At 45.3% G+C, this 27,898-nt stretch overlaps 1 long non-coding RNA gene across 3 annotated transcripts in view; it reads left to right on the forward strand.

The window, feature by feature from the left end:
- The window catches only part of LOC120903379, a 137,812-nt gene that overhangs the window by 14,328 nt on the left and 95,586 nt on the right, over window positions 1-27,898 (forward strand). For all 3 annotated transcript variants that reach the window (XR_005739588.1, XR_005739587.1, XR_005739586.1), the window contains exon 3: window positions 13,384-13,388. This is a non-coding gene — a long non-coding RNA (uncharacterized LOC120903379). The remainder of the gene's footprint in view (window positions 1-13,383; window positions 13,389-27,898) is intronic.

A 27,898-nucleotide genomic window follows, 5' to 3' on the forward strand; every position in this document is an offset into this window, starting at 1 on the left:
CTAGCTATTTTCCCAAAATTATTGGAGTGTCTTTGAGAGGTTTGCAACACTCCAAAAACCCCATAATAATATTTCGTTCGGCAGCCACAAAGGAAACTGTACCTAATTGAAACCCCAAGCCAGCCGCGGCTAGTACAAGGTTTTACAATAATTACTGCACAGACTGTCAGAACATGGTGCCGTTTAAACTAGCTGTAGATGTAGGCTAATGAAGCATAAAATAAGGTTTTTCTTGCTGCTCCCTGTTTCTGCTATCTCGTCGGCCCGCGACTCCTGCTCGATAACTCCACACGCTGTAGCTCATTTAATCTCTATAATTACCGATTATGGACCACAATACACACAGCATACCGGCGCTATTGTGCGCCGGTGACGGCGAGGGTATGTACCGGTAAGGTTGATTAGTTTGTCCAGCCGATATCCGTAGCTCAGAAACAAAACTTGGGGAGTAGTTGCTGCCGGGTCAGAGGAGCGGGAGAGTACGCAAGGCAGACACAGCACTTAACACAAGCGCACACTGAACAACTCCATGTTCGATGGATTATCGATTATCGATTGGCGAGGGTTGTTGGCTACAGGTTGTTGTTGGAGTCGCCCTGGTTTCTTGCTTCTGGTCCAACCCGGCCCCATCCATTATGAACGAGTGTTCCGGTTGCCGTTTGCATAATGATGCCTGCCTATTGGAAATAGTTTGAAGTATTTTAAAGGTGGTGGTATATTTATCTACGCTCCAAGCTTTCAGGAGAAACCTCAATACATCACACCTACACATATCCAGACTCATGCAAAGCTTCACGTAGTAGAAACACTTCCTATCGGGCGTGTAGTACGATAACAGCTTGGTGCGTGCAGACTCTTCCCGGGCGCTCAACAAAACTAAACAAACGACAGCGAGAGTGTCGTAAAATCTGAACCGCCCGCCACACCTTCTAGCGCACAACGGGCGACACCTTCGCGGTCTGGAATGTTAATGGTTGGCTGGGAGCGAGCCTACCAAACCAACCACCACCGCAGCCACCCACCTACGAGTTTATTATCTCTCACCCGTCATATTATTCTTCGGCAGAAGCCGCTCCGTGGTGTGGCTCGAAGTTCGCCCACCAGCCAAAACCTCGCCGCCAACCCGCCAAAACCATAATGCTCGTTTTTTGGATGCTGCGACCGCAAAACTCCCGCGGTCCCGCGTCGGCTCCGGGTGTAGCAATAAAAACCATATTAATTACAGATTGCGCTCGCTCGGTGTTTGGGGTTGTTGTGTTAACGTCTCCGCGCTCTTGGTGCCAACTTCCACTGCTCCCCCCGCAAACACCTTCGAGGCTGCGAGGTGTCGTAAATCGCGAGAAACCGCGCCCGCTGCGCTGGGAGATGTTTTTATTTTCCTTACCGCGATTCAAGCCGGCTTCAATTATGGATGAAGCGAAGGTGAAGAATTCTGCCGAGACGCCGCGACGCAATGTGTGTGAGGTTTGGTGCTTTCTTGAGCGTGATTTGAACACACGGTCTGCGCGTAAAACTCAACCAGTTGAAGGTGAAGAACGCTACCTCAGATGTTGCAGATCTCGACCCTCCGGTCTGCTTTCCTTCTCCTCTTTCCTAAAGTGACGGCCACAAAGGCGCGATTAATAATTTATCGTAATTGCTGAAAATTAATTCGAATCAATATTTCATCATTAGATCGCTTGTTTCCGCGTTTCTGCTGGGATTTCTCGGCGGTTGTGCCACAACCCGTACCCGCACTTCACGACCTCTCCAACGTTCTCATCTTGTTAATGCTTAATTGAATGACGGATTGGAATTGTTTTCCCGGGGAGGGGATGGGCGCGCTTCTGCCGCTGAAAATTTGACGCTCAGCACGCGCGTCTGTGCCGAGCGCTGCCGGTGTGTGTGTACCTACGCCCCAGTGCTTTGCGGGCTTAGGAAAACGAAGCAATTGGCCACTTGTTTCCGCCGTGCCCTTCGGGACGACTGCCGAAGAAATCATAGCCAATCATCATTAGCCACCGTTTTCGGGGGCTGCGAAGGGATGCCGGGTTGCTTCGGGCGAGCGGTTCAATTGCGCGTGTACTGGCTTGTGGAATGATATAACACCAGCATGAAAAACATTCGGAAAAGCAAACATATTGGAGGTAAAGAGAAGCACAAAAAAAAACAGAAATAAAACATTGGATAGGGAAACAAATGCCTGCCATCGAGAAGCCCTTTTGTTGGCTCTAATCGAAACAACCGAGCGGATAATGGTGGAGCTGCTTCTCGTTCTCACTTTGCGATAAGCTGATTAATCAAGTTCGATTGAAACAAAGTCTCAAAGCGCTTGCTCTCGTGGCAGTAATTTGATTGAGCGCGCAATGAAGACGTTAAACGCGGTTGAAGAAGGTCATCATTAAGACACGCGGGTGGGGCTGGGACGTTCTGCTGGGAGTTGTGAGAGAACCCCGAAAAGGATCAACCGAACGGCAAAATTGCAGTGTCATCCGTAGCGATATTCTACCGCCAACAATATGTTTGGCTTTGTGTCTTTTCCCTTTGGGCGGATTCAATTGATCGATGCACCGAACGCATGCACGGTGATTGATCGATAAAATTTATGATAACCCTTTCCACCAAACCCGACCAATTCCATCAGTCCCGACTGGCGTAATTCGACTATTAATTTGAAGTGGTCATTTACAGTGTAGTGTACAATCGCTGTTACGCCTGTCCAGCGAGCAATCCCGCAGAGCACTCGAAGGGGCCCCAGCGCCATTGAAGTATGTCTATGCGTACTCGCAATTATTTTCTACATTTCAATTATTTCCATTTATCGATCGCACGGCTGAAGGCAAAAGAGCGACCCCCGGGCCCGAGCACGAGCCACCGCACCGCCGTTGTTTGCTGTACGTACATAATTGGAACGGGTTTTGTGAATCCGGGGGCTCGACAACGGGGAGGACGGTTGAGTGAGTTGCCTATCGAGTCTATGGGATGGAGTTTTGAGGGTTGAAGAAAGGGGGTAGGAAAGACGGGACGGAGCAATCACAAATGCCATTAGAGAGTCATGTAGTAGTTCGGGGGCGATGCAAGTTTGACTCATCAACGATAAGGACTGTGTCCTTGGAGAGTTTGTGGACTGGTCTGGGGACCCGTTTTATAGGACAATTGGCAAATGAAGTTGTTTGTGCAATTAAACCGTGCTGGACATTATTATTGTACGGTATTTCATAATTTGGACATACAAAAAGAGCAACTCAGTTCCTGCATTCGAATAGCTACGGTACAGCTATGGAACTATCACTTAGATGCTTTAATCTTTTATGTAATCAATAGAAGAACTCCTATTTATTTCATTTTCTCTCAGTTTGTTTTCCTAATATGGCTACATTTTCGTACTTACGTAGCTTACTCCAGAATATTTTCCCTCGCATCTTAAAATGCTTGGAAGACTTTTGCTCCAGGATTTGGATAGGTTCGTATTTAGTTCCAGGATTAGTATATGTTTATAGTGAATAATAAGATCCGCGAAAGACATTGATCCATTTAAATTATAGAATAAGTTCAGCATCAATGTCAGGACCAGGATAAATTTGGTACCAGTTCTAGAACCAAGATAGGATTGATAATTGCTCCAAAGTCGGGATAATTTTCAGATAAGTTCTACTAGTGGAAGATTCTGGTAGTCCAGTCGTGTCGCAGTATCAAAACCAGTTCATGCTCTAGAATTGCTTTGAATTCGGAACCAACACATCACTATATTCTTAATAAGTTCTTCGAAAAGAATAGGCTTCAGAAACAGAGGAACTAAATTCTCCGTATGTTCATTCAACGAAGATTTAACTGTAATTCGGATTCTATTTTAACCTGGTTCCACCAAGGTCCAAAGCTTTGCTAACACTTGTTTTTGGAAAATTTTGTCGTAGCATTAATAATCCACAATTTTTTTGTCAATAAATTCTTCCTATCTTTCTTCAAGTCGCACAGACATTGATTGATATTATAAAAGGGCTTTATCAACATGGCATCTTATATAAACACGTTCGCACATATATTAGTAATGATTCACGGAGATTATGCTACACAAACTATTATTTCATTTCACTTCAATTCAAGTTGATTCACACTAATTCAAATGTCCTAACCATATTTAGTTGCCAGTTATAATTAAGTTATCGATACTCTCCCCTGCAGCAATTCTAGGAATTTACGACATCGCATCATCGTACACGACTGCATGTAGCTGTGGTTAGCAAAACGTTAGAACATAATTCGAACCCGTTTAAACGTCGCGTCACACCTTTGCCCATTTAGCCGCTCAGCAACCGATTGAGGACCATGATTTGCTTCACTGTGCTCAACTGCCATCGGCCGACCATACTCAGAGTGGCGTGTTTTTGGCGTGTAATTGAAATCGATTATTTTACATCGTTACGAGCATTGGGGCCAGGGGCAACGAGCTGAAGCTTGTGGTTTGGAAAGTGGACCACGGACTAGGATGTAGTTGAGCGGGAAAAGCAATAATGTACTTCAACCGGGCACGGGTTGAAACTTTTTCGGATGAAATTTTCGGTAGAAGCGAGCGGGATGTTATGTCATGTGGACTAATGAATAATTAGAACGTTCGGGCAAACACTGCGAATGTGGGGTACTGGCGGGGGAAGTGAAAGGGAATGCTTATACAAAAAGGCAGTCCACAGGGTAAAAGAGTTTCGAACCACTAATTACTACAAGAATGAGCTGTCAATAAGCAGCTTAATCGGTTTCGAGAGAGCGCAGTGTGTGGCGGTGTGTCCTGGGTTTAATGTTTGACCCATTATGCGTGTCCACCGTGTCGCTTGAAGGGATTAAGTAAGCAATGAATGCTACAGGAAAGCAAATTACGCCCATGCTTTCAAACTTTGACCAAGCTACTCGCCAGAATAAGGCTGCAGCTCAAAAAGGAGTCGTATGTACTTTGTGCGGTCAGATTGTTGACCTAAGGTAATGCCCACTAATCAATTCTCGCCGTCATACACCTTTTAATTTACTCCGACCGGTATATCGTGCTTGCAACGGTCGGTGGTGGTGCAGATAATTGTAGGTCCTTGCCTGCATTCGTGTGCAACGGCAAGAAGTTGCCCCGGTGTCGCAATCGGCCAAGCAAAAGCAAGAACTGACCAGATAAAAACGAACTCTGTAAAACTGTCCTCGCGTTCGTTCCAGAGCTCCAGAGTATAGAGAGCTGCTGCTGCTCCGCAAGCGCACATTCCACCTGCGTATATTGAGCGACGTTTCCTGCGATGTTGGCTGCAGATTCTTTAGAACTTCTGCGTTTCTGCAGCCCGCGCAAGCTCTCCTCTTTCGCTTGCTATCCGTGCCGTAAGGGAGGAGTACGAGTACGATATTAAATGAAGCGTTGAAATTATAATGATCCCGACACCGACCGCCCGTGGAGTCCGCGTATGGTGGCGTCGTGCGAGTGCGACGACAAAAAGTTAGAAACAAGTTTTTCCCGGTCCCTTGCGCCAGGAACCCGTTTTCTTCGCATTTTATGTGTGCTCGGAGCACCACTCCCCGTACCACGCCGGGCATGGCTACCCGGGCGCACTCTAATGATTGGGGCTCGACGCCTAGAACGAGGTCGAAGCACTGCGAACCGCACCGCTAGATCCAGCGTCCGGATATATCCAGCAAATGCCACCTGTCCCTGTGGAGTTTGCAATTTCCCCCGGTGCGACAGCGAGTTAGTTCCCTGGAATGAGCTGTGTTTGTGTGCTTGTGTTTGCGTTGGATAGAGTTGGCGTATTTTTTCTCTGTGTGTTGGGCACACACTCTTTCGTGGTACTTTCTTTAAAAAGCATATGTTGCCCGTAGAACTGCGGAAGCTTTACCAGTTTTTTTTGAAACCCAAGAATTTAATCCCAAAAATAAATGAGATTTAGTTGCGCATACCGTCAACATGCACCATTACCGGCAGAAGCGAAATGACCTTCTGCAGAGCGCTCCGCTCTGCACTTTATCGTCCAGAAACTCGACAAAAACAAACCCTTTCCCGCATAAAAGTAATGTCAATTAATGCTGTCCTCCGATCTTGTTTGTCCTCTCAACATGGATGGTGCAAGAGTGGCCGGGTAGCGCTGGACCTGGCCCGAAGGAATGCAAAAGACTTTATTTAACCTCGACACTTCCGCTTCCCTGCGTGAGAAGAGGTGTGCGATACGATCAGCATATCCCCTTCTTCCCGCTGCCTTCGCTCACTGATTACCGGGGACAAAGCAAATGAAACAACACGGTAGAGGTCCAGTTTGTGTTTGTTTTTTTCTTTTCCTTCTTTGCGTAAGCGAATCTCTTGGAGACAAGTCTTGCACACAACAAAAAACCCTCCAACGACCCCATCTCTAGCGTACAGCCTTGAGCGTGTCGGCGCACTTTCTGCGCAATCGGACCGTTACCATCTTGCAAGTATCACCGGCGAGCTTTTTGGCTTCCTTTCGGTCGTTTCGGAGTTCTTGCCATTCCATTTCGTCGATCAACATCAAGCAAATGTACTCCGCTTCTTAGTGTGCACCGTGCACATCCCTCTTCAGTTCTCTTCTGTTGAACAGATTGCAGTGCAATGCCTTGCCAACTTGCGCTGGGAGGCTTCTAGGTAGTAGCTTTCGTTCGACTCTGCTTCGTTGCTGCTGCTGCTGCTGGTGCCGGCCTAACCGCAGTGTTTGAGGTTCAATTTTTTTTTTGTATTTTAGCCACGAAGCGAAACCTTCCGACCCTATCCATTTCACGTGGTTTGTGTTCGATCCGTTCTCATCTCTTCCTTTATCGCGCTTTATCATGTTTGTAGTGCTGGGTTTCTCTTTCTCTCCCAGCCCTTGCAGTATCGTTTTATCCCTCCCAGTTGTATGTTTTTCTTCTCTTTGGAGATCCCTTCGATATCTTTGTGCTGCTGTTTCGTGTTTTTTTGTCGTTGCGCTTTCTGGTAGTAGTTTTGATTTTTGGCTTGTATTACTTTACTTAAAACATCACTTTTAGCTATAAGAGCAGTCGTCTTGTGTTGCAAATAGAATAGAATTACTGCGAGTATAACGTTAGCCCGATTCTTAAGTGCTGTTATTTAATCCTTCTCACTTTCGTTCGCTTCTGGGGCTTCAAATTTATCGGTTATGTGGTCCACAACAACAGCTACAAAAAATGTTTTAGAGGCTTTACACGATAATTTAAATTTATTACCTTTGGGACCTGGCTTGGGGTTTCCGTGCAAAAACACGCCTCAGTGTAAAAAAAAAAACACGAAAGCATCCCGAACTCCGTACTATTCCCCCCTTTTGGCCGGTTTTGTGCCGTGTGAACGTTAATTTATTATATTCGGTTATTTGCGTTCTTTTTGCTTATCCGGCCCTCTGGTGCCTGGTGGCTCTCATGCGAGCGGGGGGGATCTCCCTTCATGACGAATGTGGCCCGCTTTTGACAAACAACTCCATAAAGCAAGGCATAAATTTTACACTCCAGCGTCCACAGACACACACACACACACTGCTGAGGCGCGCGCGCTTCGGGCGTCGACATCGTTGCTGGGCCGTTTTGCAATCGAGCCACCGTGGATTGCCGTGGATCTGGTGTGTAGAGCATACGTGTAACGCCCGGGGCAGCAAGAAGCCAACTCTAAGGCAGAAGCGCACAGTTGAACCACTTGTTTCACGTTCGTGCTAGTGGGGGCTGCCTGTGAGGTCGCTGGAATCTGGCCTGATGTGTGCGATCTAAAGTCGTCCTCCCCTCTCTGCTCTCTGCCCAGTGCATTGGAGTTGTAGCGGAAAAAGTAGTCCGGAGGCGATATATGTCCCTACTACCCTCTCCCCTTTTTGCCACACATATCATCTTGCTGCTGGCTTGCTTGCTGGGGCAGGAGCGGGCAAAAATTATACCCTGCGTCCGATACGGCCGACGGTCAGTGGTTTTGACTCATGTGGAGCCAGCGCCGGCTGAAGATTATATGTGAGCGCACGCCCGTTGCGTATGGGTGGTGTTTTTGCTGCTAATATGTTAATTAATTCTTATTTTCTTTAGTCGTTTGTGTGTTCTCCTGTGTTCCAGTGCCGTGTTTAAAACACGGTCATGCGCACCGTGGTTTGTCTGTAGGCAGAGTCGGTAAGGTGCATCTCGGTGAAGTGGTCTGCAGCGAGATGCAACTTTTTGGGTTCGGAAAGTCGTGAGCATTAGACACGGGCACGTTTCTACCGTTCAGAGGGAAATGTTTGTGCTCCGTGCAAGATATATATTGCAGTCGTGTGGAGATGCTTTGAGGCGTGGCTGTCCTTTTTTTTAGTCTTCGCCTAAACTATTACCCAGTTGTGTCTCGTTGAAGACATTCACGAAACAAACATTCCAACCCAGCCTCAAAAAACATTGGAACTTGTTCGGTTCGCAACTGCCACAGCCTCAGATCTGATGCTCGCGCTAAAATCTGAACCACAAAATGACTGCAGATTTTCGTCGTGCTCGCTTAGCCCTGCTCAGGACGGGACAGGTTCACCGGCTGAAAGGAATGGTGTGATGAAAAAAACGGAATCTCGATTCAACCGTTCATTAGGGTTGCCTGCTACCTAGCGAGCGTGTTGCGTCGCTGCACGGCGCACCGGTGATTATCATCTTGTTGCGATGCCGCGGAACCTTCCTTGCTTCCGTGCCTTCCTGCCGGTGAGGCATCTCTCTCACAGGATCTCTGTGATTGGACCCGAATCCTCTTCGCCTCTTCTCTCGCTTTGTCCCCCCTCTACACCCAGTATCATTTCAAGTTCAGCAGTGCGCGTTTTTTGAGGTTCTTTTTTTCCTCCATGCCATAGCAAGCGGTATCAATAAACACTCAAACCGCGCTGGGGCAGTGGAATTCTGTGCAGATAACGACTAACAAGTCACGTCTGGATCTTGATAGCGGCACCCGAAGTGCGCTCGCTCTCTTCGCTTTTGTTTGGCTTCCTGCCTGTGCGCAAATCTTTTATCCCGATGCCATCCTTAACCAAGGAATTGTGAGGAAAGACACTGCCATCCGGTGTGATAGTTTTTGCCTTTATTTCTGTGCTCTTTGTTGCTCGCGTTGAATCATGTCTTGCTCCACACTACACATTTGTAGCTATGTGTTGTAGTTTGATAAAGTTTTAAGAGTTTCTAGCATTTGAAATAGGATGGAATTGCATTCGGAAGCTATAAAAAATCGTCGGAAGTTTGTATATTTACCTCTTTTTATTGATTGCTACTACTAGAGGATAAATGTCAGAAAGATTAATGAGAATGTTGGTAGAATTAATGATGACACTTGCAATTTTCTGCAGAAATTGGAAGTCGTCTTAAAGGATGCATAATGTACAAACATTATAAATCACAGGGATATATCTCTTCTGGTTATGAAATGTCCTATGTTAGTTCCTGCTTTTGTTTTGAGAAATGTCTGCAAGTTTGTTATAAAGAGCATCGAAATCTAATCAAACTTCGTTGCTACACAACTTATCTTTCAAACATAGAGTTGATGATGAAGAATCATGAAAATCTCCAAATGACATGATTTTGATAATTCCTACTGCTGGCAGTTAGAGACATCTTCCATTTTGCGACTCAAAATGCTCGTGATGCTCATCTCAAAATATCTTCTCACGGTCTCAAACTCCACTCGAATATAGGCGTCATTGCTTCAATTCGCCCTTTAGTCGCCTTTACGGTATTTTACACCGGACCCATCAAAAGCTGGTGGAAATTCTCGCTTGTCATTCGCCACATGATCCGCTTTGCACTGTCAGAAAGCGCTGTCGACGTACGGCTGAATTCTTTGGTCCAGCTCCTCTATCAAGTGGACTCTTTCGTCCCATCCGCCCAACAAAGCCAGTTAGAAAAGGGAGCAATCGAGCAATTCGATCACCATCAGCATCTCAACACTGGCTTTCGACGTTGCACATTGTGCCAATCGAAGCTGAGCCTTTAAGAGGGGTCTGCTTTTGTCCCTTATCTTCACCGACGTACCGCTGACTTCGACGTGTGGAGTTTTTCGAACAGGGGACGAAAGTTCAAATCGCGCCTACACCACAGCGAAAGGCAAATCAAGAGGAAGGTGTGCAAGTGCGCTTTCTACAATTGCAATCGTGATGTGGAATCACTGAAGAAAGGCACAGCGTTTACACCGCACCCATTAGAGGGGTGCGGGTTAGGGCAGATTTCTGGAAACGTTTTGAATAAACCGTCGTTTTTGCTTCGTTCAGCTTTAGAGCTACGCCACTCGAAACTCTTGCATGCGTCAGCAAAATAGCATGAGATCTTCCCGATTCTGGGATTAATTCTCGAGTGCGTTCGTGTAGCGATAAGGCGGGGAATGGGAAATCGATCGAACCGTCCGATGAAGTGCAAAGAAAACATTGATCTCAAGTGTCACCGTGGTCGAATCGAGATGAAGGCTGGATGAAAGGTGAAACCTTGATTGCTTAATTCCATCATCTTCTTTCTTTAAAAAGGAGAAAAACATTTCGATTGTGAAAACAAATCCTTGTCTCTCTTCCCCAGCGGTAAAAAGGGAACCGTGTCATGCTCACTGACCGAAAACATAACCTGAAACACATGTTAACCGGGTACTAAACGGTTGTCCGCGGTGGTTTGTGCCCAGAAGAGAAGGAATGAAATGACCGACAAACAGGCACATACACAAAGGAAGTTACAACGATCGATCATTTTCAGGGCAGCCAGGGGAAGTTATGCGACCGTGACATCGAACTGCTTGTCTCGCTTAAGCGTGTAACAGACACGCGTGTGGAAATACATAAATTAATCAGCTTTTTCCCCAGAACTCCAGCATTGTGGAATAGTGGTGCTCGGAGGAAAAAAAGTGTGCTTAATAAATAATGAGGATGGATTAAAGTCTTGTTGCTGGTAGCTCTGGTGCGTTTGGGACTTCTCGTATTATTCGAAGGGCGGTGGTCCTTCGGACGTCATAGGACCTTGTCTTTTTTTGTAGGTTTCGTTGTCAATTTCAGACTTTCCTTTAGGCGTTTCTAGTTTGTCCAGAGAAAAAAAACAACATTGACAAAAGCTCCTCTACCCAGCGGAGCGTGTATGTCGAATAAATGATGAAAGGTTACATGTCCGGCGTGCGTGCCTTCGATCGCATGGTGTAGTACACATCGTGCATAATTGATCGAGCACAGACAAGCGATGTGCGTCGTCGTGGTTGGTTTACTTACCCTTTTGCTTGTAGCGTTTTGTGTGGTCAATGCTTATGTTGAATTAACGTACCCAATCGAACCCGGTGATGTTGGAGCTAGAGTTAGGGTGCTTAAATTTTGGTTCAAAATTCAGGACTCAACCTGTCACCAAGTTATCGAATTTCCGCTTCAGGATTGAAGACGGAGAAGACCAGCGAAAAGAAACAGAAAAAATTGGAGCATAATAAGCATGCTCATGTTAAGATTGATGAGAGGCTACGTTTTCGAGTGTCATTAACTCATAATTCAGCCGAAATGATTACTTGCTTGGAGGAGCTTATGCTCACCAAGTTTGTTTAAATATTTATCCATTTAAATCTGAACTGCATGCTATATCTATTCACAAACATAGTCAGTCACACACACACACGCAGCCAAAACCCCCAGAATAAACTTTACCACTTTAACCTACAGCTCCCAGTGGAGCACCCTAGATTGACCTTAAAAAAATAGACTAGAAACAAGACTTTCGTGCCGTTAAGTATGCTGCTCGATAATCACGGTTAGTCACGCCATCGGTGCAGGGGGGAAAGCACTCGTCTGCCGGGTTTTGCGCTTTAGCATCCATTTACTCATCATTCTACGTTTCGTATGGGTTTCGGGGGCTGAGAGGAGGTTTGACATCGGAGACATGGAAGCCGCCCTGTCCGAGGTACCGTGTGCGGCACTGCACGATAGAGCACGCGTGGCCCCTCAAACCCGACGGGCCCGGACGGACCCGGGGATACTCCTTTACGATCCTAATCTATCGACGATAAAACGGAACTTAATCAAATTTACCCGTCATGCAAACCCATTCGCCGCCAATACGGGGTGGAGGGTGGAGGACCAATTCCTGAGGAACAGCGAGCGGCTCAGATGGCGTGCGTTTCGGTTGTTGTTTTTCGGGACCTGTCCATTTATGTGGTGCCTTCTGCGAATTGGACATGATTACGAAGGGGAGCAAAGGGGGAAGTTGTGCTGATTTTTTTTTAGTTTTGTTTGGGATTGCTTTTTTGTGAGTTTGAGAAGCTTTTGCCATATACATTGGTATGGTCTAATTTTCTGTTTTAGTTACCAACGCATAAGAAATGATTATCGAACGAAAAAAAACATACGCACACACACAAGAAAGGGTTTGAGCCCTTACCAAATGTTTTATTCAAAAGGTGCCTTAATCAAGCAAGCTTCAGTATTGATGCTTTTTTATATCACAAGCTACAAAAAAATCGTTTAAATTGTGTGAAAGGTTGATGTAATGATGTAGATAATTAGTTTTTTTTATTATATTGCTTAAGCTAAATCTTCAGGACTAAATTTCCACTACTTTTTTATATGTCTTTTTGATCAACGAAGTCCACATACAGTCTAATTATATGTTTTTAATTGATTAGATGATGAAGTTATAGATGGAGATGCAACAAATCTCTTCATCTCTTATTAAATTATATCTCTTATAGGATTATGTAGACAAATTCATAATCCTACAAAAAAAAACTTCAACTTCAACCTATATTTGAATAGATCTTAAGAACTCGTTTAAATTGAAACTGTAGTTCACGTCTTGTGCTGCTTAAAGCCAAGCATCATTGACAACTCTATCAAACAAACCCTTTCAAATGATCTTTAAAACTGCTTAAAATGGATAATATATAACCCTTCCTAACTTCTTCATTGGCATAAGAGTTTTATTTAACTATAATTCAAAAGATTCATGATTTGTTAAACATTCAGCAACGCTGCATAGTAAAATTCAATCTTTGAAAATGATCTCCAATATATCTAGGACAAACCTAAAATTTGTTGATGTTCAGGTCGTTGCAAGCAGAACCAAAATTATGTGATATGTTAATTGAAAAAGATCACTAAACTAGAGCACCAAACACGGTTGAATGAACTCGAGCACATATCCCTTGGGTGTGTGTGTTTACTATCAATATGTCTCGGCCAAAAGCAGTGCGACAACAAAACACCGACCCTAATGGAGGTCACGGATGATTATCACTCGCGTGCTAGCTTGGGCAACCCTTTGCCTGACCGTTTTGCTGTGGCCCGACTGCGGTTACAAACTGACAGAACTGTTTGAAGATGTAATTAGATGTGCTTAGCGAGTTTGAAAGAAGAAAAAACACATACAAGCTCCCATCCACTCTACCTCCCGAAAGTCCCGAAATCCGACACCATTGACTAATGTTTGCTTTGCATTTCTGTCTCGTTTCAGATAAGGTACGAAACCACTAAAACTCGCTCGCGCACCGGCGCACACGGAGGAACCGAATACATGTTTCTGGGTAAAGTTAAATGAATGTGTAAACGCTGTCATCTTGCGTATTGGAAAGTATTAGTGTCGCATAATGTAGTCCGACACGGCCCCCATTTGTGCAATGAAATGATCCGACGTTTAAAAAACCCCCCGAACGGTAACTCATAAAGCCCGACGCTGGGGGGAGTTTTCGTTTATCATTATCATCATGTGACACGAGATCTTGGCTGGTCGCCGGTGGTATGTGCGCGCCATCAAACGACATAGTCCGGAATGCAACAACAAAACCTCCCTGTTTTCCCTTCTCTTTTATTTTTGTCAGGGATGGTTTTATTTTGTGTGCCGCTCGAGTTTAATTTTCATCATCTCATCAACTACCACACACCGGAGGGCAATCACCATCGTCGTAAACCTGTTTTGGTGGCAAAGGGAAGGAGCATTTGGGCATTGGTTTTGCGCAAACCATCCCAGAGACACACACTTTGTATGACGAATTTCTCCCCTTTTGGCCGGCAAAACCGACCGCCAAGAAGATGGTCGTAAAACCAAAACCGCTCAAGCTCTGTTTGTCGTTTAACAGCAGCTTTTGTGGTTTTGTGTTGTCTTAAAGATTGTGTTCTTGCGCTGGCGGCTGCGCCATGATTCATAGCATTAAAAACAAAAACCCGCGGACATTCCACACGAGTGTGGGAGAGTCACATCGGTAAGCGATACCTTTTGTGCCGAAAACGAACCAACCGAACGGGCAGGGTGGTGACACATCATTTAATGATGATTTCTTTAAAGCCAAGTGGTTGGAAAGTTGGGGTGCGGAGGTGGTCGTAGGATTGTTTGGGCTCTTGGGCACCGCTTAAAATAAACATATTAATGTGTGTAAAGTCAGCACTCGGAAGACGCGGCCGTATCGTGTACGTTCTAAAGTGCCGAGTCTCTTTACATTTCAGCTCTTCTCAGCTTCGGCAAGAACTTCCATCCCGGATGCGCACTTGGTGCGCCAGCGAAAGGGTGACTAATATTTGTCGAACAGATTTTCCATCGTTTGTTTATTAAAATTATTGATCCTGTTTGTTCAGTGCCACTTTCGGTGCCGCCAGGGGTATGGAATGGAACAGACATTCCACACAACAGTTTGCGTGCCTGCTGTGCACTGTGTCTTCCCCGGGCATTATGCGATTATCGAAGCGTAACTGTAACGTGGTGAAGGTGATAAATTCTACCATCACATACTGTCATAAATTTCATCAACCCGTCAGGACGGATTTATGGGGAATGATAGTTTTTGCTCCTGCTGCACGATGCTGCTGCTCTTTGCATCCATCGATCGGCAGCGGTTTACAATAGCGCACTGTGATACACGGCTGTGATGAGTATGCAAAAGTGCAGTAAATCTTATCATTTCGGCAAGCTTGCATCTGATACCCCGGGCTGCAGTAAAATGGAAAGCGGCAATGGAGCTTTGTGCTGTAAATGGTGTTGCGGTGTTTACAACCTCTCTTGGCACAGCTCGCAGCTTAGAGCGAACGAACCTCTGTGAGAGCTTGCAGCATTTTAATTAACCGATATTCTGTTTCGGGACGGTAAAAACATAAAGCCTCAGATGCGGTTGATTGAATTAAATGCTTCTTTGACTTTTTACAGACACTTTAGGGTGCATAAAAGCTATCCAAGTGTGATATCGGTTTCAGGAAAGTGTACATTTCTTTGAATGTACAAGACAGCAGCAATCGATGTGTTGCATCTTCATTTGCTGCTGTTGGAGAATTGAGTTGAGAAAAAGACTCAAATTTGTCGTTCTTTTGGCTATAAATACAAATTTCAGCTATTATTCCATTTTGAAATGATTATTTGGACAATACAGATTAACTAAATTAGCATTGTTTATGGTAGCTCTAAAGTAGCATTTGAAGCATCTGCTGTAGTTCTTGCAATCCTTAAAAAAGATTAGTGACAACTGTAACTACAATAATCGTTCAGTATATTGATACAAAGTATTACAGTCCAATGCAAGTGAAACAGACAACGAGAAACGAGACACACCACACCCGCACAAATTAGGAATACCTTCACTCCAAACTCCAAACGCCCTGTCGCTAATGACTGTAGCTAATCATTGCCCGGGAGGTTCTCACTATCAATCATTTCCTATTCCGGTAATGCTGCGCATGCATCGCTACGACGTATTATCGCTAATTGACAATTAACTCCAAGTGCCATGCGCGCGCGCACTCGCTCGCTCACTTGCTCGCTCACTTGTTTGTGCCAATTGGATGCACTTGCTGCGCCGTTGCCTGCGGTGCGCCACCTAAGCCATGCACCCAAGAGATGACTGCACCAGTGCGTCCATATAAAGACGCGGGCACGACTTTCTTTGCGAAACGAAACTGCTCGCGCACCACTGCTCCAGCGTCATCAGTAGTTGGTTAACCGCTTGGGAGTTTGTGGCTTGCCAGAAACGCCATTCATCAACGCACCAGCATCGTGTAAAGTGCAAGAACGTCGTGACCGGGCGAAAGAATGCATGCGCCACGGCGACGGGTTCCGTATGCGTGCTCAACGTGTTCACTACTCTTCACCGTTGCTTATTACCATCCCCGAACGGACATGCAGTGTGGCATTTCGCGACATTGGCAATGCTGAAGCGGGCTGAAGCTTTGATTGCGTTGACACGACCGCCACCACTATGGGAGGGGATGGGCAGTGACGCGTAGCTGTTGCGCAGAGCTAGACAAACAGATTAATCATTCTCGACCGGTGGTGGTCCAGTCTCCGATGCACTATTGATCTTATGGCTGAGTGCGCGCAGAAGGAATGCGAAATGCTTATCGCGCGAAGAGGCTATGCAAATTGTTTGTAATGTGTCGGCGTTGTTCGGGGACTCGGCTCACCGACTCGGCACGTCAGTGGCTGGCTGAAGCGCTGGGTTGCGGTGTACACGCTGAGACGTGTGTTTGAAAAGAAGGTCATATGACACATGATCACACGGGTGTTTGTTTTAAGTGTTCGCACATGGGAAAAATCGGTATTTTTAGCAATGATGTCAGTGCCGGGCGAAGAACGAGCACTTGGTTTGAATTTATATGGTAAGATTAGTTGCGTCGGTTGGTTGTTGTTTAAAACATATCAAGAACTTCTTAGTGTGAAGATATTTCAATTGATCAAAAGATCTAGAATGAACCAGAAATTGAACAACATACGCTGGAACTAAATCGAGCAAACAAGAACAAGAAATTCATTCCGGCATTGCGAGCGTAGTCTTGAAGTTTGTGCATCTTCAGAGCAATTGTAGTACAGTATACTGTGGATATGATTCATAGCTTATTCTTTTCAGTTGATTGATCTACTAGGTAGGCATGCATGAATCATACCTTTTCAGTTACACGAAACAATCGAGACTTTGAAAAAGATAACGAAGCAGTATCTGCCATGACGTCTAGAGCTCTTTGGGGAAATTAAACTAACTCAAAGGACTAGACTTATCTATCTAGAATTAGAATATTCAATATTAAGCATTTGAAATTATCTTAGTATTTATTTTGCTTACTAAGCTTTTATTTTAAGATTCTTGTATTATTCAGGGTTCGTACCTCAGAAACTAGAACCAGAATAGAACCAATCATGATTGAACTTTTGAGGCATTTTCACAATTCTTGAACTTCACAATTTGAATGTTGTAATAGTTGCCATTCTGAATTTTTCAATTCTTCAATAGATAGCCATTCTCGTGACACCAAAGCTCCAAGTTCTTGAGGACGCGTTGCGTTCACATTGAATTGGAGAAGCAATGCTCTTCAGTGTTTTCGGTTTAGTTAATTCCACACAGCCAACGTTCAGCATCTCTCTGGCGTATTCCAATTAAGTAGAATAAACAAAGCAGCTGGGATATAATCACCTGTACCTAAGGAAATGGAAAACTTTCAGGCTGTATGATGACACAGCTGATGATAATGATGATGACGCTGATGATACTACTGCTGAAGGACGGTGAAGAGTAAATGTTGCTGATGTAATCACAGTTCTCGCTGCGAAAGCTTCTGCACCCTGTGCGGGAGCCGGCCGTGGTGTGCTGTGCTATTGGTGGCATTAGTCACGTGAAACGCACATCTTAGGCGTACACAGCGTTCCTCATAACCCCCTTTTGGTCTGATTCGTTCCACCGCCAGCGGTACTGCCTCGTATTGCTTATCAGGTGTAATGTACCGTAACTCTTGCAATACACCGCCCGATGATGGTGTACCGGTGACGAATTGCTTTTGCTTCGTCAGGCTTTGTGGAACTTTGTGATGTTGGTGCCGGCGGGGGAAAGGTGCGTTTAGAAGATTTAAACCCGGGAAAAGGGGGAAACCTTAAACGATTAGATGCATTAGCGGCAGCAATCAATCGAGTGTGGTGTGATCGGGTAAATTTGAATGGCAGCATTTTGGAGGTGAGGATAATGGTGTCTGATACGGAAGATGTTTTGATTGGGAAAAATATGCTGATAGCTCATATGCACTTTGCTTACAAAGGCCTCGGTAGCAGTGAATGATTCGCGCGAAAATTGGATGTCATTGGAGACAACATGATGCCATCATAATGCCAGACAGAAGTGCTTTCGCTTCGCTGCAGATGAGGCGGATTGCAAATTATTCGCCTCTAAATTCTCCACATTAACCAGCGCGCAGTCAGGAACAAGCAGTTGGGTGTACTACGTACCTTATCTTTCCATCTTGTACGCGAGAGGAAGCGCTCAATCAAATTACTGAGGACGCACGCCCGAACGCGGGTGACAAAGACGAAGAAGAGCAATGAAACTCTCTATCTTAAAGTGTACAGCACCACCACCGTCATCGTCTCGGCCAGCCCGACAATACGCGAAGATTGTGCAACATAAATAATTCAAACGCACCCAGCGTGTGGCGTTAATAGGATGAAGGCACAGAATGGGCGGATCCGCTGATGCTACTGGGTGGCTCGAACCTCGTTCGAAACTACATCCCCTCCAGATGGATGACACTGAAACTCGTCCATCTGGTTGGTTCGCTAATCAGATCTGAAATATGATGAAGCAGCAGCAGCAGCGGCAGCAGCAGCCGAAGCGTTCAGTTGAATCGAATCAACCGCGAGGCGCTTCGTGCAGAGCAAACGTACTCTTCGCAAGCGAAATAAGTTATTTTGATTCACAAAAAAATTGGGGCTACAGGCAGCAAACGACCAAGAAAGCGTCGGGTTTCTTGGGGGCGATAGTGTGGCAAATTTGTGTGTTTCTGTGTTTTTTTTTCGTGGGATGCTAATGAATAGATGAAACCAGGCCATGCATCTAGACGTCAAATCAACCATCCAAACTTCTGCTTTAATTTACAATTCAAACTACACGGCCTTTCCAATGTGGAGTAGTAAAATGGTTCAACAAATAAATTAAATACTAAAGCAGCAACGAAAATGTGCCATGAGAAGCCAGAACCACGAACGGAACTTTCGGGTTCGGTGTAGGAAAGTGTCTTAATTCGAAAAATGGTCCGTTCATTACCACCCCATCACAGTTGTGTTGTGCCCTTCCTCAGATTCTCGGGTTTACGCTCGAGTCGGCAGAGCGCAAAACTCTGGAAATCTGTGCACGCGCCTTATCAAGTTGGTCTATGAGTGGTGGGGGAGTACAGGATGTTTCCTGGTGCTCCTTTCCTGGCGCAAAGTTTTTGGTGGGACTGTAGGGTTTTTTTTTTTGCTGTGCTCATCTTATCTTTCCCTCTGGTCACCATCTTTCTGATGCAAACGTGGGGGCTTTGGTGTAAGTTTTTTTTTTGTTTGCCGACAAACTGTGTGTTAGCCAGTGTAGAAAAACCAAAACCTATTTACCTATTTTCACTGCTTGCGTATATTGCGCCCAGGCACGGTAGGTGGTGGTAAAATTTATTCATTAAAAAGTTAAATGATTTTCATCAGTCGTCCTTTTACACGGCAAACTTCCTGGCCTGGTTCCGTCTCGCGCACGGGCCTGACTGAATGGTACGCGGGAAGAGAGATGGGACAAGGTGGTAGTTGTCGGTTTTTTTGTTTCTTTTCGCTCGATAGTTACTGGTTAGTACGGACGGCGAAAATTGGACGCTTAAACCAGAAGCTTTAACTATCTTGGTGAATGCATAACTTTCGGGAGGATCTGCGCTATTTTTTCACCACTGTGTAGGGTTTGCGTTTTTTTTTGCGCACTTGGATTAAGTGGCAGCACTTGATGATTGTTTTAATGGAATTTTCTATGTTTATTGCAAGACAGTTTTTTGCGGTGAGCATGCGGTGAGTGTGTAGTTATATCGCAGAAATTATACAGAACCAGATTTGGGCTTTGATTTAACCTTTTGTTGTATATTTATCGTAGATGAGAAGCTAGTTTAATGAACCAATGTCTAACATTAGGGTCCTTTCCGTTTTAAGTTGGTAGGCTGAAATTTCAGCCTGTCAGCTGTTTGCATTGTATAGCAGTTTTCGAGCAGCTATCTGAGGGAGTATAATATACTGGTGGGCTTATCCCAAGGTGTATGAACTTAGAAGACTGATTTTTATCGCTTCTGTTTCTTAATGAAGATTTTAATAGTGTTTTGAGTATTCGTCAAGCCTCCAGAAAGCTCGTTGGAGCAAAAGTTTTCACTCGTTCTGTCAAAAAGTGATATTCAAATTTGATTATAAAAAAATGCTATGAGACCACCTGGACTACATACACTTTGATTCCAGATTCGATCACCTGATTTATTTAATGCACCTTGGGATAAATGTAAACAAAACCGTGTTTTCGAGCAGGTACTCGAATCTAATTCTAGCTTTTAGGCTAAAATTTTCTAGACTGAAAATCGCAGGTTAGTTTTTTGTGTGGTTTTGTATGGAGTGTTTACATGATTTCAGCCTCCAACTGTTAAACTCCATACAAACAACTAACTGGAATCGTGAAGGCCCCCATTGGTTGAATTAACGAAAATAAGATTCAGAATCAATGTCTATTGATTAGTTCTGGTATTCATTTTATCAGACATTTGACGTGAGACAATCACGCCAATTTGAGTTTTATCAAGAAGATGAGTTCTGGAAAGAATTCTTAATGAATAAACGAGTTCCATATTTATTCCATTGAAGTCTACAATCAGAGTATTCTCGTGGCTGTCAAATATCAATAAGTTGCTTGATTTTGTGCTTCTGCAGTTTGATTTGGTTGGAGCTTTGAGGAAGTATATAATTAAACTTAATTCAGATGTCCTTTTATGCTTTCTCGGGCTATAGAGCTTGACACAACTAATCCAAAATTACAAAAGTATTTGAATATATTTCTGATGGAAAACTCCCAATGACTATTTCATATCTATTGAAGTTCAAGTAAATATACATCTTATCTCACACTGTAACAGAAGTACAGCATTACAGCTAGATATTTATTTTGTAAGATCTGAAGTCTTTATCATTTTATAAGGCTGTCAAATTGCAAGAAAATTTTGATTCATTTGTGCATTAAAATTCATTTCAACAGTCATAATAATTTAATGAGTTACGTTCGGAAGCTTATGTTTCATCTGAAACATAAACCATCACATTTCCCCTTCTCATCAGGAATGGATCGAAAAGAGTGTGTAATGCTCCTGCCGTTAAAATTTCCGCAGAAAAAGTTTGCTCCCACCTTCCCACAAAATGCAGCAAATTATTACACGCGACAGGAAGTCGGTACCACCCCGTCATTGTTTGCCGCACGCGAGCGAGCCTTTTCCGGTTCAATGGAGCCGTAACGAAATTTAGCGCTCATTTCCATGCGGTTCTACCCTGTGCTGCACCACGTGCCATTTGCTACGAATATTACGAGGCCCCCACATGTACGCGCAGACCGTTTTCTTGAAATCCCGTTCATCTTTGGCAACCCCAAAAGCGATGGCAAGTGTCGTTCGGGTTTGGGTAATGTAATCAAAATATTTTCCGCTCTCTACAGCCACCCATAATTTATGATGGGAAAAAGTGGAGAGGGGGGGGGGGGTGAGGAGGTGACATTCAATGGAGTACACCCGGCCTCCATTCCAGGCCCAGAATACGGGATGCCGCCACCGTGCGGAATGATGCTTTCGTAGCTCTTAGAAAGCTGAAATCGCTAAGCAGCAGCACAAAGATGCCTCATTTTTTGTGAGTGGCAAGGCTTTATTTTGGCTGCCTTTTTACTCATTTCAGAAGCAGGGCAGGGCTAAAGCTATTCATTGCACGATGTGTGTGTGTGTTCGAAGGGCAAAACGGGAGGCATACTGTTTTAATGTGTTTTTAATATTCTATGGTAACGCAATTCCGAGCCCGTGGCTTCGGTTGTGTGGTAAGAAAATCTTCCGAAAAGTGTGGCGCGCGCGGTAGTGGTTGAAAATATTTATACGCCTTTGTGTGTGTGTGTGTGGTGGCATGTCTGCCACGCGGGTGGAGTGTATGTGAGAATATGCACGCGCACTAGAATGTGTGCCTGTGTGTGTGTGTTTGTATGGCAAACGGATGGAAAATAGACCAACGCCACCCGGCCCGGTGCTGCGGCAGCAGATCGACGCGGAGAGATAAGTTTCCGGCCGGAAGGTTGTGGAGCGATTTCTGTGGAGGCCCTTCGGGGGCTTTTCGTTATTTGATTATTGTTAACGAAGAATAAATTATGCCACACCGTGTAGCTCAGCAGCAGCAGCAGTACCAGCTTTAAAGACGATATCGGTAAAGGCTTTGCTTGCTGCCTGTGAGAAGGTCCGCGTTTTGTGCGCGTTTTTTTTTTGGAGATGAAGCAGCACTGCGTCCTCCCGATTTGACATGACGCTCATGCGATGGAAGACGTTTTGGTTCGTTGTCGTAGGTTGTAAGCGCACAACTTACTCTTCCTCACAACTCTTTTCCCAACTTTCGCCGATTGGTTTGGCTTGCCATTGCGATGCGAAATTGGAACGGGGAGTCTGCGAGTTCGAGGCGTTGCGTAACGTGTAAAGATTTTGGTGGTTCTTTTGCGTGGTTTTCGGACAGCCCATAAGACTACGAAGAACTTGAATGCTTTTCCTGGGAAGCGATGAGGTTTTTTTTTTTCTTGTCCCAAGCTTTCTTTTCCCCATTTCACCGCCTGCTAATAATAAGCTTGGGAACATGTTTGGGCGCGGAACAGCGCTTTGTGTATCGAAGTGGGTGTTTGAAATGAGAATTTGGTTTTATGTAAATGACTTTGGGCATTCTGGGAAGACAGAATACATGGCAGATGCGTAACATGGTCGCGTTTTCGGGTCTGGAGCGCTTAGTTCTGGGGAGAAGTGGGTTTTTTTCTTCCTTCGGTTTACAGTAAAATGTGTCGGTCAATTTTGGGAAGTTGTTTCCACCAAACACATTACCATGGCTATCAAACACCCTCAGATGCCAACGATAGCTATATAATGGAGTGAAAAACGATGCCTTGGTCTAGATTTTAACCTTACCTTCACCTCGCACCTTACGCAATCGATGCTGTGAGTGGTTGCTGCAAAGGAGCAAGAAACCGTCAATATTAATGACTATTGAAGATTCCTGCCAAGCTCTTACACTAGATTAAGCTTTTGTTGAGCTTTGATATCGATACAAAATGGCTTAGTTAAACGATTGAACCTTAGCGCGACCAAACACTTCTTCGGGTGCCATTTGTTTGGCATCTCTTGCGCAATTTCCGAATGTTGCGTGTGGCTCAATATCTTCCACTTCGACGCCACAAAACAACAGCAGCACAACAAAAAGCTGGCAACAGCTCACGAAAGGTTCACCATCAGCGCCCTCCCCCATTGCTAGAAGCATAAGTTTATCGTGGTTAATTAATCGGCCGCCATTTTAATCAAGCGCTTTTAAGGCTATTAATTAATTTAACACTCTATTAAGAGTAAATAGACGCCTCTGCCTTCCAGCGGATGACGAAAAGAGTATGCGGTGAATAAAAAAAAAACCCCTCGAAGCTATCATGCGACCAATCCACCCCGTGAGTAGCTATATCTCGGTAAAATGGTGGCGTCACCCTACTACCGAAAGTTTGTTGATTTGATAAGTTGAGCGACAATCAACTCCAAATAAATCAAGATGCAAATTATACTCGACGAGCAAACCCGTCCGATAATGGGCCCGAGCTGAGGTCCTCGGTCGAGCGTTGCTTGGTCAGTAGTGGTCTGCCTTACCCTTGCCCTAACCCCTCTACCCCGGGCTACCGGAATTCGGAGGATGGAGCAAAATTTAAATACGGGATCTCGCGCTTTCCTCAACCTGTCAACTGCGGGCAGCACTATGTGTCGGTCTTGGTCAACATTCTAATGGTGCGATTGTGCGGGGTGGCGACGGTATAATGTCCCCGAAACGGCCATTTGCCATTTGGTTTGTGGCCTTTGCATCTTGCAAGGAGTAGTAGTAGCAGCAGCACCAGCAACCGGACCAGACAGCTCAACTTCTCCGAATTATGTTCGCGCCTCCCTTCGGCCACTGTACGGCTGTGTTTTGGGTCCCGCAGAGTGTTCCACTGATTAATGCGGTGACAAATTGAGTCGACGCTGGACCTCGTCATAAATCACACCGGCCCCTGTGTGCTTCATTGTACGGCGTTTGGCACGTTCCCCGGGGCGGAAGGTTTTGCGGGTCTGCGCATAGCGCGTTCACAGGAACCCGGTCGGCCCTAGAGTTCCTGCTGGAGAGCCTTAGGAGCTCTAAATTTGTTGGCCACTAGCCAGCGCGGCAGCGCACGTACGCGCAGAGCTTTTTTTGGGGCGGGCATTGGATGTCAAAAGTTTGCAAGTTTGTTCTAAAGCAGCGGTACAACGGAAGGGACGGATGGTGCAGTGGATGGCTGGATAGCGGTTGTGGTAAACCCATTAGCGCAACACAGGAGCCAAACTGCTCCGAAATGGTTGGACCGCCAGTTTAATCTAAACAACTGGCTAAAGTTCTGGAACGCTCACCGTTTGGCGATAATCACATAAGCGCAGGGGCGAGGGACGGCAAGGTGAACCCATTAATAGCTGGAGCGATAAGTTAAGCGCGCATCGGGGAGAGCAGTGCAACCTGCGGACGAGCTGATCGATTTATTTTCCACTTTGTATAATTAATTTTTGTTTTAGTTAAACGATAGATATACAAGAATGGAAGACACCGTTAGGTTTTTTTTTTGGAGAAGGTTATTTAATGGAATATTTTAGGATAAGGTTGTTGAATGTGAGAAGAAGCATTATTTATAGCGGCGCAAATGGTAAGATACATATTGTTGGAGGTTTTGGTGCGGTTACGTTGGCCTCGTTCGAAGACTCAGTGTTGCTTCTTAATGCTCATTTAAATGAAAAATTACCATGCTTGTCTCACATGATATGAACAAACTCTTGCAACTGCTTTGCTACGTAGCTGCTTTGGTATAAAATACAGGTCTTCTCGAGTTATGTTACGGAGTTGAAAGGAGCTAAATTGAAGTCTTGCTTATATTAAACAGATTAAGCAATATTTTACTCAAAACAAAACTTTTCCAAGGGATTCCAACTCATACGAACTCATTAGCAATGATTTATTATATGCACAATGTCTAAATCTGGAAAATTTCTTTTAGAAAAGGTTTTGAGAAATATCATTACAGGGGGTAATATCATTAGATTGACACTGAATAACTCCGAACAGTTGAACTCCGAACTTGTTGATTCTTTGGTCGCTCTCAAAACAAGTTGAGATGGTGCGATGGCCTTCATGTGCCTGTGGTAATGTGTACGACTAACTGTTACAGACTACGAAATTCATTTTCAAGCGGAACGGAAAAAAGCGGAACGAGTGTAATAAAAAGTAAATCCTCCACAGTGGTGCTATGCGCTGGGAATTTTGAACACTTCAAACGGTTTTGGAGGGACTTGAAAAGTTTAAATATTGGATTGGTGGAAGTTTTACCGATCAGAATTTGACCACCACTCCCATAGTTAGTGTGTGTGTGTGTGCGGATATTTCCGACTATTGCCTGGAGAGTTTTAAAGCCGTAAACCTTTTTTTTTCGGCAGTGATCTAAACCCTCACATCGAAAGCTTTATAGTGGTGGCCCCAAGACCTGTGAGGGAGAGGCCAATGCACGCAGGACGCCACCAAAACTCCCGCCGAGGGGCTAATCCAATTAAGCTGAATTTGTTTCTCTGCACGTATTGGCGTCTGCGGGTAGTAGGATCTCCAATCCTTTACCGCCGGCCAACAACCGGAAAGAGAAGCCCGCGAGATGTCATGCGGGCATCGGTGGAAGCTTTGCGTTGTCGTCTCGGATATTTTTATCGCTCTGGGTTTCTTCTTGCCTTTGCTTCCAAGAACATCGATAATCTGCCGATTTCGGGGTTTTATTTTGCGCGTCAGTCGTTTCGAACGGAGGAACTGCTCTTATCCCGCGAGTGTTTTTTTTCTTCTCTTGCATGCTGCAAAATACCCCCGGCTTGCCAGACTGGATTCGGTCGGTTTCAAAACAACACAATCCTCCTCTGTTCTCGGGCCACCTCCCGTGTTGGAACGAACGGGGAAAGGCAATAAATATATCTCGAAGACGACGCACCGTACAATCTTTTGGTTTTTGGCGAGCGAAGAACGCAAATGAGCAGAAGAGTTGCTGCGATGGGGAAGCAGAGTGGTGCTGGAACCGCGTTGCGACGGGGACGCGTTTCGTTGCGTTTGAAGCATTCCGCTGGCGATCCTTCCATTCGTACGGTGGCGTGAGTTGGTGGCGGAAAAAGAAAAGGAACGGATATCAATTTATTTATTTTTTTGCAATTGAAACTCTCAAGTTTGGCTGTAATATATGACGTTCGGGCCATTATCTTTCGAACTGACCTTCTGGTGCACTCGTTTTTGCGTGAGAGTTGCGGTTTTTTTTGGGATGATACCATCGGAAGGAATTTCTACGACTCATCTGCACTAAACCTGCACCACTGCGGCATATCCACTAACACGTCTGTTCCAGAGTTGCTTACAAAACGAACAGAAACGTTAAAACAAAACCAACAAAAATCCTCGTTCTCAACCTCCCCATACAGGTCCTAACCAACTTCACCTTAGCCAACTCCAATCTTTCCGCACTGTCGGATTAAGAGCCGCAAGCATAATGCCGGCGGGAAAAAGGTTTGCCGAAAGCAAAAATATTGCTAATTAAAAGCCATCAAATTAGGGAAGCATTTTTTTGTGTTGAGAAGTCATTTGGCAATTGGGCTGGAGCCTGCCTGATGCTTTCCTCCACTCATCTCACCCCGACACGTAGCGCGAGGAGCTAATCAAATAATCGAGCAGATAAAATGAAGCAAACCTCGCCAATAAAGTGTATGCTTTGAAGTGGTCGCAAAGTGCAGCGGAGCAACACAGAATTATTTCAACTCCATTTGCAACCAATGGCCTCCAGAAGGTTCTGTTGTTCCGAGTCGCGCGGTTCGCTCCAGTGCAGGGATGCAAATCATGGCGTTGCCGTTAACGATTATTAACTGATTGTCGGCAATGATGGTGCTGTTGGTGGTGGTTTTCATTTGATTCGCACAGGGCAGAAGGGTAAGAGGAAGGCTGTAAAAGTGCACTCCGTTGCTTGTTAATTGAATGGACAACCTCGATCGCATTGATAATATGCCTCGCGGAGTACCTCACTTCTAGCTGGTGCGCGATAGGGTGATGATGATGGCGATGATAGCGAGATGTAGTACGTTTGGTCAGCAAATTCTAGCAGATTGGAATGTGACAGAGCTCGCTAAAGTGTACCGTGCACAGTGTTGGGAGCTGTGGGAAAACGTATTTCATCGACTTTCTCACTGTACAACGCTACAGCCCATCATCTACTGTAAGCCCTTCTACACATCATTCACTGCGACGGCTCCGGCGATGAGGGTGATGATTTATTCGCTTACGGTGTATGTCTGTGGCCTCGATGTCCACTTTTTCGCGCAGCGCTGTTTATTGTTTAGCACATGAAATAATAACTTCCACCGGCACCTTGCCGTGCACATTTGCCGTGTCGAGTTTGTGTTGACAGGTGCCGGAACTATGACACGTTCGACGGTCAGCTGTGTAATGGAGCCGTCAGTGGGTGTTTGGTAGTGAAGTATGCAGCCACCACAATGAAGTGTGAAACCGTGGCCTGTCCGTGCAGTACGGGGTCCCAGGTCCCGCGCCATCGGAAACAGACTTAACACGATTTGCAGCAGCGTGGACAGCGAGCGCACAAACCCCTATTACGACTCATGTGTAATTAATGAGCCGCGCATACTATCGCACGTTCATAAAGCGCGCTAAGAGGATGGGGGCTGTGACGGTGGATGGTTGTGGTGGTCATCAGTCGACACCTTTGGTGCACGTTCGGCACACTCAACAAAGGCGCTGAAACTATGCGGCAAACTATTGAAATGCAATTACGCTTAAAATGCATCATTATGCACGCTTTCCGCAGTAGTGACGGCAGCGGCGGCTGCGGCTGCGGCAAAGGCGGGTGTGGTGGCGCATCTGTACGCGGTGCTTACTCGTGCGCACTTAGTCT

This window comes from Anopheles arabiensis, chromosome 3, assembly GCF_016920715.1.
Source record: "Anopheles arabiensis isolate DONGOLA chromosome 3, AaraD3, whole genome shotgun sequence".
In the NCBI taxonomy this organism is placed as follows: Eukaryota; Metazoa; Arthropoda; class Insecta; order Diptera; family Culicidae; genus Anopheles; species Anopheles arabiensis.